An 11,788-nucleotide genomic window follows, 5' to 3' on the forward strand; every position below is an offset into this window, starting at 1 on the left:
TAGATAAATCTCTATCTATCTCTGTATCTTTATTTCTCTATATCTACATCTATATATGTATATACATACTAGCAAAAGAAACCAGGGCCTCCGCACTTGCTACACAAGCATTCTACCACTGAACTACTAACCCCTCCCCTCCTAAGCTTGTAGAGATGCAATGCTTTATTCCTGCTACTCAGTAAATCAGGAATGTGGAAGCTTCTGCTGTAGATGAGTGGAGTCATTAGATTAGGTACATGACAGGACAGATACATGCTTCCTGCCGGCTAGCCTGAGACCCATCTGCTGATCATTTTCTAAATTTCATAACTACCCAAATGGCACAAATCAGAAAAAAGGTTCCCTACCCCTGCACTAATTGGTAGTGTAGCCTAAACTCTATAGCACAACCTAAAACTCTATAGTTGTAGTCAATACCCAACAATGGAACGCTACTCCAGGTCCTGATAGGCATTGCAAAGTAAGCTCGACCAGACCAGAACAAAGCTCTTGCCCTGATCTGCTCTTCATCTCTATTCCCTTACTGACAGGGTTTGGGTTTTTTCGCATATGTAGAGGGCAGTGTGAAGTTTGAACTCAAGGCCTTGTGTTGTTAAGCAAAAGCTCTATCGCTTGAACCTTATCTGAAAGGCTTTTTTGGTTTAGCTATTTTCTGGATAGGTTGTGTGGGGTTTTCTGGGCCTGGGTCTTACCCAGGACCAGCCTCAGTCCATAATGCTCTTACCTATACTTACAAACGTGTCATGCTGCCCAACTTAATAAGATGGAGATCCTATCCATTAGTTCCTGCCTGGGGCCCACCTTAAGTAGCTGGGATTATAGGCTTGTACCACCATACTTGCTCTCGCATCTAATTCAATCTTCAAACCAGTAACCATCAATTATCCCATCTTCTCATTCTCCCTTGTCCTCATCTCTTGAGTTTGAGAGTCTATCTCCTTAATTGCATGTATATTTTCTTCTCTGTGTTCTCTACCTCTTAGGTAATTCACCACCAATTTTTCCTCCAATATATTGCCAATGCACAGCCTAGACTTCCAGCACTACCTACAGGTAACTCCTCCACAGGGGAGATAAAATTCAAATTCTGAATTCAAGCAAAAGGCCCTCCACAACATGGCTTCGCACTACCTCCTGCTGTCTCCTCACACTCCATTCCCCTCACTTGGGTCTTTCTAAAATAATTCATGGTGCTGGCATATCCTCACTGCAGAAGTACTTGCATCTGTACTGAACTAGAACCAGGGTTCCATAGGAACACTTAAAAAAAGAAAATGAAGCCTGGTGCCAGTGGCTCATGCCTATAATCTTATCTACTCAGGAGGCTGAGATCTGAGGATGGACATTCAAAGCCAGCCCAGGCAAGAAAGTCCTGAGACTCTTATTTCTAATTAACTACCAGAAAACCAGAAATGGCACTGTGGCTCAAAGTGGTAGAACACTAACCTTGAACAAAAGAGCTCAGGACAGTGCCCAGGCCCTGAAGTCAAACCCCACAGATCCTGGGGGGAAAAAAAGATCCCGGCACCAGTGGCTCATGCCTGTAATCCTAGCTACTCAGAAGGCAGAGATCTGAGGATCGAGGTTCCTGCCCACCAGCCCAGGCAGGAAAGTCTGAGACTCTTATCTCCAATAAACCACTAGAAAACCAGAAGTGGCACTGTGGTTCAAGCGGTAGAGAGCTGGTCTTGAGCTGAAGAGCTGAGGGACAGCGCCCGGCCCAGAGTTCAAGCCCCATGACCAACAAAAAAAAAATCTTCTCCTTAGAACTAAGATAAAGTTTTAGGATTGGCTCAAGTGGTAGACTGATAGCGAAGCAAGTATAAGGCCCTAAATTCAAACTCCAGTACCAGCACGTGTATGTGCATGTGCCTGTGTATGTGTGTGTATGTATATGTATATATATGCATATACATACATATAAAATATACAAAATTTACTTATATGAAATATATATATACATATCACATTATATGTGTGTGTACTTGCTGGGCACCACAGCTACTCAGGAAGCCAAGATCTGAGAATCAAAGTTCAAAACCAGTCCCAGCAGACAAATTCAAGAAACTCTTATCTCCAATTAATCAGCAAAAAGCCTGAAGGGAGAAGTGAAGGTATGGCTCAATGGTAGAGCACCAGCCTTGAGTGAAAAAGCTCAGGAAGAGCTCATAAGGCCCTGAATTCAAGCCCCCAGTACTGACCAAAAAAAAAAGGGGGAAGGGAGTGAAGCATTCTACTAATGATTCTGAGAAAATTGGACCTGAGAACAATGACTGTGTAATGTGTCCTGGGTGCCACTGCATCTGGGAGGCTGGTTGGACTCATTCTCTCTTCCAGTTGGCCTGAAACCTTCTCTGCCTCTCAGGACCCTGTATGTGTACCCACCATTGCACCCATCAATGTGGTCTGAACTTCTACTGACTTTCATTAGCTGCCCTAAGCAGTGTGGATCTCTTCACAGTTTTTTTTTTTTTTTTGGGGGGTCCAGTCCTGGGGCCTGAACTCTGGGCCTGGGCGTTGTCCCTCATCTCTTCAGCTCAAGGCTAGCACTCTACCACTTGAGCCACAGCACCACTTCCGGCTTTTTTCTTTTTGCTTATGTGGTGCTGAGGAATCGAACCCAGGGCCTCAGGCATGCAAGGCAAGCGCTCTACCACTGAGCCACCTTCCCAGCCCCAGTGTGGATCTCTTAAGGCAAGGACCTGCTCTCTCTCTGTAGCTCAGTGCTCAGTGTATGTTATATATATATATACACACACACACACACACACACACACACACACACACACGACTGAAAAAAGTGGTAAAGTTAAAAAAAAAAAGTAGTGATTACCTTGGCAAATGTTCTACAGAGAAGTGACCCTCTCAGCACCTACTACTGGGCTTGTGAGGGAGAAAGGATCCATTCATATCCATTCAGCCTTTTGCATCCGAAAGAACATTTCTGAAATTCAAAAAGAAACAAAACTTATAATGTGACTTTTAACTTTTTAAATCTCACCTCAGCATCACATCAACCTCACAAAACCAGCATATCTGATGAGGAAGTTGGGGCAGGTTAGTCGATCCGTGCACACACTAGAAATGAATAAGAGGTACACTCTAATTCTGACACCCTAGATATTCAGGGAACTTCGCACTCAAGAACAGCTCTACACTTAGCCAAAACTCCCTATCATCAAGCTGGGTGCTGGTGGCTCACGCCTAGCTACTCAGAAGCTGAGACCTGAGGTTCACGGTTCAAAGCCAGCCTGCGCAGCAAAGCCTGTGAGACGATCAAAAAAAAGAGCCAGAAGAGGAGCTGTGGCTCAAGGGATAGAGCGCTGGCCTCGAGCACCAAAGCTGAAGGGCAGCGCCAGGCCCCAAGTTCAAGCCCATCCCCAGCAAGTGCAGGTGACTTCAGCCCGGGCTGTCCACCCTCGTCCCCAGCAGACCTGTCTCCCGTGGAGGGCGCCTTTCCTTCCGCTGTCTGCCCGTTTGGCGCCGCGAGCTCTCACGCGGGGCGCAGGGGGCGCCCGCGAAGCCGGGTCGGGGCGGCTGTCAGCGCCCCCGGCGGCCAGGGGGCGGCTGTCGGCGGCGCTCGGGAGCCGGAGCGCGGCCGGCGGGGCGGGACGGGACGGGGGCGGGGCCAGGCCCGACACTCGGCCCCACGCGACCTCTTCGCCCGAGGAAACTGCGCAGAGCCTGGACGCCGGGCCGCGCACCGGGAGCTGCGGTGTACACCCACGGGAGGACCGCACGCCCGACGTCCGGCCTCCGACGTGCAGGAAGCACAAAGGAGCGGCCCGCCGGGCCCCTGCGCGCGACCCGGACGTGCAGGGCCCGCTCGCGCCCCCCTCCCCCACCGCGACCTCGCGCCACGCCCGTTACCCCGCGCGGCTTGCGCGCGCGCGCGCCCACCGGGCCTGCGGCCCCGACCCGGCCGCTCCGCTTACCCAGAGCCAGCCTCGGCCTGTAACCCACCTGCACGTCTCCGCCCAACAGCCGGCCGCGGGCGGAAGTGCGGGGCCGCGGCCAGCCATCCAACCCTCAGTCGTCGCGAGCCGAAGCTCCGCCCCCGCGCGGCGTCGGCCTAGCTCGGGCCCCGCCCCCGCGCAGCTTGCTTGTTTTGGTGTGCCGAAGGGCGGGGCTAAAGAGGCCCTGCGGGGTGCCTCGGGTAGGCCTGAAGCCTGGGATTTGCGTCATCTCCGGACTGAAGGGCGGACCAATCAGCAACGCCCGTCCTGACTATTGGCTGCAACCTGAGGCCGGTGTGGGCGGGCCCCGGCCACGCGCCTGGCCGGGCTGGACTCGACGCCCGCCCTCCTCCTACCGTTTGCGGTCCCTTTCTCTCCCCCTCCTTGTCCTACGACTGTCTCAGGATGGGTGTTTTAAGAATGGAGATGGATTTTTTTTTTCCTCTCTAGGTTTCCTTTAGAGACCTAAAACTTAATGGGTAAACGCGTAATTTGTGTAAGACCACAGAAAAGTGCCCCTAGGCATGGTAAAGAATACAGAACTCCAACTAGTCCCATCCTCTAGAAAGCTGGTACTACCACCACCCTTTTATGGTGCCAGACCTGGGGCCTGCGCTCAAGGTCTGAGCACTGTCCCTAAGCTTTTTGACTCAAGGCCACAGCTCCACTCCCAACGTTTTGCTGGTTAATGGGAGATAAGAGTCTTAGGGACTTTCCTGCCTGGGCTGGCTTCGAACCGCTATCCTCAGCCTCCCGAGTAGTTAGGGTTACAGGTGTGAGTCTCCTGTGCTCCGTCTTCCCTCCTCCACCTTTTTTTTTTTCTGTTTTTGTTTCTCCCCCCCCCAACCCCTTAAAAAAAAAAAACCCACTGCTGCTCCTGGAGATGGGAGTGCACTGCTGGCTTGTGCTAGTACTGAGCTTGAATCCAGGACCTCACTCTTCTCATTTGGCCTTTTCACCCAGGACTGGTGCTCCACCACTTGAGCCACACTTCGAACTTGCTGGCTTATTTTTTGAGGGCAAATAGTTACTAGTGATCCTGACTATAAAGCAGCCGTGGCTCAAACAGGAGGACACTTCAGCAAGTGGGGAGCCCCAGTCCCAAAAGAGGGGGAAGAAAAAGGGTTGGGGACACAGATTAGTTAGTAGGAGTCTGCCTAGCATGCTCACAGCCCGGCGTTCAAACTCCAGTACTACTTGGGGCAGGTAGGGGAGGGGGGGCCGGGGGGAACTATAAAAAATATATAAATTACTCCAGTAAATACTAGCTACTCAGCAGCCTGTGGTTTGTAGGTAGCAGTTCCAAGCCAACCTGGACTTGACTCATTTCCAATTAACAACCAAACAAGATGAAGAAGAAGAGGAAGAGGAAGAAGAGGAAGAGGAGGAAGAAGAGGAAGAAGGAAGAAAAAGAAGAAGAAAGAAGAAGAAGAAAAGAAGAAGAAGAAGAAGAAGAAGAAGAAGAAGAAGAAGAAGAAGAAGAAGAAGAAGAAGAAGAAGAAGAAAGAAGAAGGAGGAGGAGGTGGTGGTAAAGGAAAATAACAAAAAAGCTACAAATGGCAGCGCGCTGGCCTTGAATGGAAGGCTGAGGACAGCGCCTAGGCCCTGAGCACAGGCCCCACGATGGAGACAAAAAGGAAAGCATAGAAAGAAGAAAGAAAACCCAAAGTATTTAGGAGGGAAAGGGCTTGCGGGAGCTGGGCCCGGCCGCTGTAGGGGCCCCGACCCATGGAGGCCCCCGGGCCCGTGCGGAGACGTCTTACCACTGCAGAATCTTCCCGGAGAATGAGGCGAGGCAGGCAGAACGCGGGCCGGGCTCCCGCCAGGGAAAATTCCAGAAAAGGGCGTGGCTTGTTGGGAGGCAAATGACCGTTGGCGACCCCCTCCCACACCAGACAAAAATCCGTTATTTCCCCTCCCCGCGGGCCTGGGCCGCGACCCCACGGCAGTGCGGCGCTGGAGGAGCGGTTAGGCAGCGCGCTGACCCCCGCAAAGGGTGCGTGCACCGCTCAACGCACAGGGACACCTCCAACCTGTCACCGCAGCCCCTCAACGCACAGGGACACCTCGACCTGTCACCACAGCCCCTCAACGCACAGGGACACCTCTGACCTGTCACCGCAGCCCCTCTGCCCAGCACCTGGATAACACCCACTTTAAACAACTTGGAAGTGAGACTTTCATGGGATACTTTCAAATGCAAAACCAAGGATGGAGTTCACATTTTGGTATAGATCCTGGCAGAGTTAATTAAATGGAATTAGGTGATACTGTATTCTTTAGTTGATTTTTTTTTTTAACTAAAGTAACTACAATAAAGAATATACATGCCCAAACTGCCTGAGAAGAAACTGAACATTACCTTAATTCTCAATGAGGGAAATCTATCCTTGCGACATGGTAACTCCAGTTTTGAGACCCTCAAAAAATACGGGTTTTTTTGTTTTTTTTTTTGGTCAGTCATGCGGTTTGAACTCTGGGCTTGGGTGCTGTCCCTCAGCTCTTCAGTTCGAGGCAAGTGCTCTACCACTTGAGCCATAGCACCACTTCTGATTTTCTGGTAGTTTATTAGACATAAGAGTCTCACAGACTTTCTTGCCTGAGCAGGATTTGAACCAAGATCCTCAGATCTCAGCCTTCTGAGTAGCTAGGATTACAGGTGTGAGCCACCAGTGCCTGGCTTCATCTAAAGCTTAAACCATTTATTTAAGAAATGTTGCCAGGCTACAAGTGGCTCATCCCTGTCATCCTAGCTCCTCAAGACGCTGAGATTTGCAGAACACAGTTCAAAGCCAGCTAGGGAAGGAACATCTGTGAGACTCTTATCTCCACTAAACTACCAAATCAAAACAAAAAGCCGGTAATGGAGCTGTGGCTTAAGTGATAGGGTGCTAGCCTTGAGCAAAAGAAGTTCAGGGACAGTGCCCAGGCCCTGAGTTTAAGACCCAGGACTGGGGCTGGGAAGATGGTTCTGTGGTAGAGTGCTTGTCTCGCATGCATGAGGCCCTGGGTTTGATTCCTCAGGACCACAAAAAAAACAGAAAAAGCTGGAAGTGGCACTGTACCTCAAGTGGTAGAGCACTGGCCTTGAGCTGAGAGCTGAGGGACAACGCCCAACCCAAGTCCAAGCCCCAAGACCAAAAGAAAAAAGTACCTAGGACTGGCAAACACACACATATACAAAAGAAATGTTTATACCAGTCTATGGTATGACAGCAGCCTCGTGCATGCTAATCCTCTCTCTCAGCCCCCAAACACTGGATTTAAGAGTCAAAATTTATTTTGCTTGCTTGGCTGGCATTCTGTCTCTATGCTCTGGACCTGCTGTGATTTTTGCTGGTTATCTTGGAGATCAAGTCTTCTTCCTGAGCTAACCTTGAAGTACATTTACTTTTTTTTTTTTTTTTTTTTTTTTTTTGGTGCTGGTCCTGAGGCTTGAACTTAGGGCCTGGGTGCTTTTTTTTTTTTTTTTTTAATTGTGAAAATACTGTACAGAGGGGTTACAATTACATGGCCAATATAATGAGTACATTTTTTATCAAGCATTGTAGCCTCCTCCTTTGTTTCCCCTTCCCAACCCTTCCCATCCTCCCCCACTCCCCCACCAAAGTTGTAAAGTTCGTTTTCCACATAACGATTTGTACATCTCATTGTTGCAATGGGTCCACCTGTATCCCTATTTCTTGAGTTCTTTTTGCTCAGACTAGCACTCTATCACTTGAGCTATAGCTCCACTTCTGGCTCTTTGGGTAATTAATTGGCAATAAGTTCATGGACTTTCCTACCCCAGCTGGCTTTGAACCTCAATCCTCAGCTCTCAGCCTCCTAAGTAGCTAGGATTATGTGCGTGAGCCAATGGCACTAGCAGCCCACATTTTAAATTTTTTTTTTTTGTCGGTCGTGGGGCTTGAACTCTGGGCCTGGGAGCTGTCCCTCAGCTCTTCAGCTCAAGGCGAGCGCTCTACCACTTGAGCTACAGCGCCACTTCCGGTTTTCTGGTGGTTTATTGGAGCTAGGAGTCTCACGGTCTCTCCTGCCCGGGCTGGCTTTGAACCGCGATCCTCAGATCTCAGCCTCCTGAGTAGCTAGGATTACAGGCGTGAGCCACCAGCGCCCGGCCCACATTTTAAATTTTGACAAAAGTATAACTAGTTACTTCTTCAATAGTTAGTGTTTTTTGTATTCTAAGAATTTATATTTTCTCTCATATTTTCCTTCTACCCTTAGTTTTAGCTTTTTTTTGGGGGAGGGAGGGTTACATGTGATAAAAGAGAGTCTAGATTTGTTACCAGTGGGCCCATTTGATTCCTGTCTAGAGTCTTGATCAAGGAATTGATCAGAGGCAACACAGTAAAACACAGTAGCAAACTTTATTCAAATTATCATTAAGGAAGGTAGCTCATTACAGCCATGAGCTCAAGAGCTTGTTCCATATCCATTCATCCAATTATTACAGAATCCAATTTTGAAAAGAATCATTTGGTCCCTGGACCAGTTATTGATCTATTTACTGTCAGTGCTCAGAAGAAAATGTGAAACTGTAAATGTCTAACATTACAAAAGAAGAAAGATCTCAAATCACTTTTATTACTTCATTACTTTATTGTTCCTAGTTGTGGCTGAATATGTGTCACACATGTGCAATAAACTGTCTCTTCTGATATTGCAGCTGAAGCTCCAAAAAATAAAAAAAAGTGAACAGATCAAAACTTACGAAAGAAATATAAAGAGTGGGGGCTGGAAAGGTGGCTCAGTGGTAGAACGCTTGCCTTGCATCCTGAGGCCCTGGGTTCGATTCCTCAGCACCACATAAGCAAAAAGAAAAAAAAAGCCGGAAGTGGCGCTGTGGCTCAAGTGGTAGAGTGCTAGCCTTGAGCTGAAGAGCTGAGGGACAGCGCCCACGCCCAGAGTTCAGGCCCCACGACCAGGCCCCCCCCTCCAAAAAAAGAAAGAAATATAAAGAGTGGAGATAAAGCAGAAAAACAATATGAAAAACTAAAAAACTGGAAAACTAACACTATTGGTGTTGCTTACAGAACTGTGAAAAATAATGGCTGGGACCACAGCAGGTGGGCAGCAACTGCTAGCTGATTCCACATGCACAACCAATTTTATGCGTACATGTGACTGGTGAGACCAGTTCTTCATGGTAGCAATGATCCAGACCAACAATTTTGGACAGGGATCAGTGCAGGATGAGAAACTTGGAAGAAAATATGGCTCAGGTCCAGGGGTTGGCTTAAGGGGGCATGCACGTTGTCTATCTGCGGGAGGTGATGAGGGACGACTTCAAGTTTCTCACTGAATTGTGATTAATGCAGAAGAGTATGAAAGGGCTGAGTGAATAGCCACTATAGGGTAATGACAGGCAAGACTACTAGAGAAGCTGGGTGCCTGTGGCTCACATCTGTAATCCTAGCTATTTTGGAGGCTGAGATCTGAAGATCATGATTCAAAGCCAGCACAGGCAGAGAAGGCTAAGACTCATGAAGTGAAGGTATGGCGCAAGTGGCAGAACAGCAGTCTTGAGCAAAAAAGCAAATGAAGAGGGACTGGGAAGTTGGCTCAGTGGGTAGAGTGCTTGCCTTGCATACACGAGGCCCTGGGTTCGATTCCTCAGCACCATATAAGCAGAAAAAAGCCGGAAGTGCTGCTGTGGCTCAAGTGGTAGGGCACTATCCTTGAGCTGAAGAGCTGAGGGACAGCGCCCAGGCCCAGAGCTCAGCCCCCAAAACTGACAAAAAAAAAAAAAAAAGCAAAGGAAGAGTATAAGGACCGCTGGGCACTGGTGGCTCACACCTGTTATCCACGCTACTCAGGAGGCTGAGATCTAAGGATCATGCTCAAAGCCAGCCTGGGTAGGAAACTCCATGAGACTTTTATCTCCAGTTAACCACCAGAAAACAAGAAATGGAGCTGCGACTCAAAGTGGTAGAGCTCTAGTCTTGAGCACAAAAGCCCAGAAACAGTGCTCAGTACTAGCACATCAAAAAAAAAAAAAAAAATGCTGGAGTCACAGCGGATTGCTGGGTCCACCTGAGGCTTGTTACCATGGTTACAGTAAAGCCAGTCAGCTTAGTTGTTGTTTTATTCTAGGAATATCCGGCCCTTGGGGTACAGGTAGAAGCAAAGTGGCCGAGTTCACCCAGGGGTCTTGCATAGGAAAGTGCCATGAGAGGAGAGGAAAAGATGGAGTGTATGAAGAGGGAGCAGTCCAGAAAGCTGAGAGTCTTGTGTCCTCAGTTCCCATTAGGACCTGGCTCACTGCAGGTGGCCCACAGCTCCTTAGGTGAATTGAAGGGAGTTCTTTGTGTTCTATATACGGCATCTCTCTGGGTGTTTGCTGCTGGTGGAAGCCATCAGCCATGGCAGACACAGCCTCAAGTACAAGAACCCACAGAACCTGCTCAAGGCTGTTTAAAACATCTTAAGAGTTGTTGATCCCATCTTGTTGGCAGTAAGCTGGGGGGGGGGGGGGGGAGAGGTTTGTTGTGGTTGCTGTAGTCATTCTGATTGGTGGGTACCACTTCCTGCCGGGCACTGAACACAGGCACCACCAGGTTTCCTCCTTCACCCTTTCCTCTCTGCATGGAGCTCTTACTGCTGAATCTTCATGGAGGGAATGAATTCATCTCTTTGGTCATGTTCTCTCTGTCCATGGACTGGGAGTCTATGTAATAGCGCTCCTCAGGGGCTGGGAAGGTGGCTCCGTGGTAGAGTGCTTTGCCTTGCATGCATGAGGCCCTAGGTTCGATTCCTCAGCATCACATAAGCAGAAAAAGCTGGAAGTGGCACTGTGGCTCAAGTGGTAGAGCACTAGTCTTGAGCTGAAGAGCTGAGGGACAGCACCTAGGCCGAGTTCAAGCCCACGACCAACCAAAAAAAAAAGCACCCCTGAGGACCTCACAGTCCTGAACCACATTCTGGTCCTCTCATTGAGTTCCTGCACTGTCCAACTTCACACACAACACACACACACACAATGCCTGGTTGGCCTTTTCACCCAGATTCCTGGAACTATGTAAAAAAGGGTCATTGGGCCAATAAACATAGGTGGCTGGCTCATTTGAAGTTTGAAGCCAACCAAGGCAGACAAATCTCTCCAATTAACCAGCAGAAAGCCAGAAGTGGAGAGATGTGGTTCAAGTGGTAGAGGACCAGCCTTGAGCAAAAAGAGGCAAGCAACAGCATGAGGCCCTGAGTTCAAGACCCAGTACCAGCCCCCCCCCCCCAAAGATCTATACAATTTGCTTCTTCTGGAGGATAGAGGCATGGAAGTGCCAAGTCAAATAAGGTTATAAAAATAAGATGATCCCGGGCCGGGAAGGTGGCTCAGTGGTAAAGTGCTAGCCTTGCATGCATGAGGCCCTGGGTTCAATTCCTCAACACTACATAAGCAGAAAAAGCCGGAAGTGACACTGTGGCTCAAGTGGTAGAGGGCTAGCCTTGAGCTGAAGAACTGAGGGACAGCACCCAGGCCCAGAATTTCAAGCCCCATGACCAAAAAAAAAAAAGGCAGAAAAAAAATAAAATGATCCAACTGCATGAGCTTATTGGACAAAATGTAAAAGGCTCCATATAATCACCTGCTATCCAGCATGTACATGGGCTATTTCCACATTATCCTTCCCCCACTTTTTTTTCTGCCAATGGGATCTTGACTATCCATCTTCTCAGCTGAATTTCAACTCTTGAGTTGAGTCCATAGATTGGAGTGAACTTTCCCTTCCTGGGTAAATCTCTGTAGTGGTTCTGCTGGGTGTGCACTTAATGGGGTTGGAGGGGGTGGGTTTATGCACACTGAACACCAGATGGACTGTGCAGAAGGA

At 48.8% G+C, this 11,788-nt stretch overlaps 1 protein-coding gene across 4 annotated transcripts in view; it reads right to left on the reverse strand.

Moving 5' to 3' along the window:
- The window catches only part of Setx (senataxin), a 68,325-nt gene extending 62,588 nt beyond the window's left edge, over window positions 1-5,737 (reverse strand). The window contains exons 1-2 of one of the 4 annotated variants that reach the window (XM_070014904.1): window positions 5,723-5,737; window positions 2,837-2,947 (exon numbers count right to left, since the gene is read on the reverse strand). The gene's annotated coding sequence lies outside the window, so the exon portion shown is untranslated. Of the gene's footprint in view, window positions 1-2,836; window positions 2,948-3,437; window positions 3,514-3,938; window positions 4,075-5,722 lie in introns of those variants that run through there. The other 3 variants (XM_070014901.1, XM_070014902.1, XM_070014903.1) reach the window with 3 other exon arrangements.
- Between the last annotated feature and the right edge of the window lie 6,051 nt (window positions 5,738-11,788).

The sequence above is a fragment of the Dipodomys merriami genome, unplaced genomic scaffold, assembly GCF_024711535.1.
Source record: "Dipodomys merriami isolate MVZ:Mamm:240054 unplaced genomic scaffold, mDipMer1.0.p SCAF_11, whole genome shotgun sequence".
NCBI lineage: Eukaryota > Metazoa > Chordata > Mammalia > Rodentia > Heteromyidae > Dipodomys > Dipodomys merriami.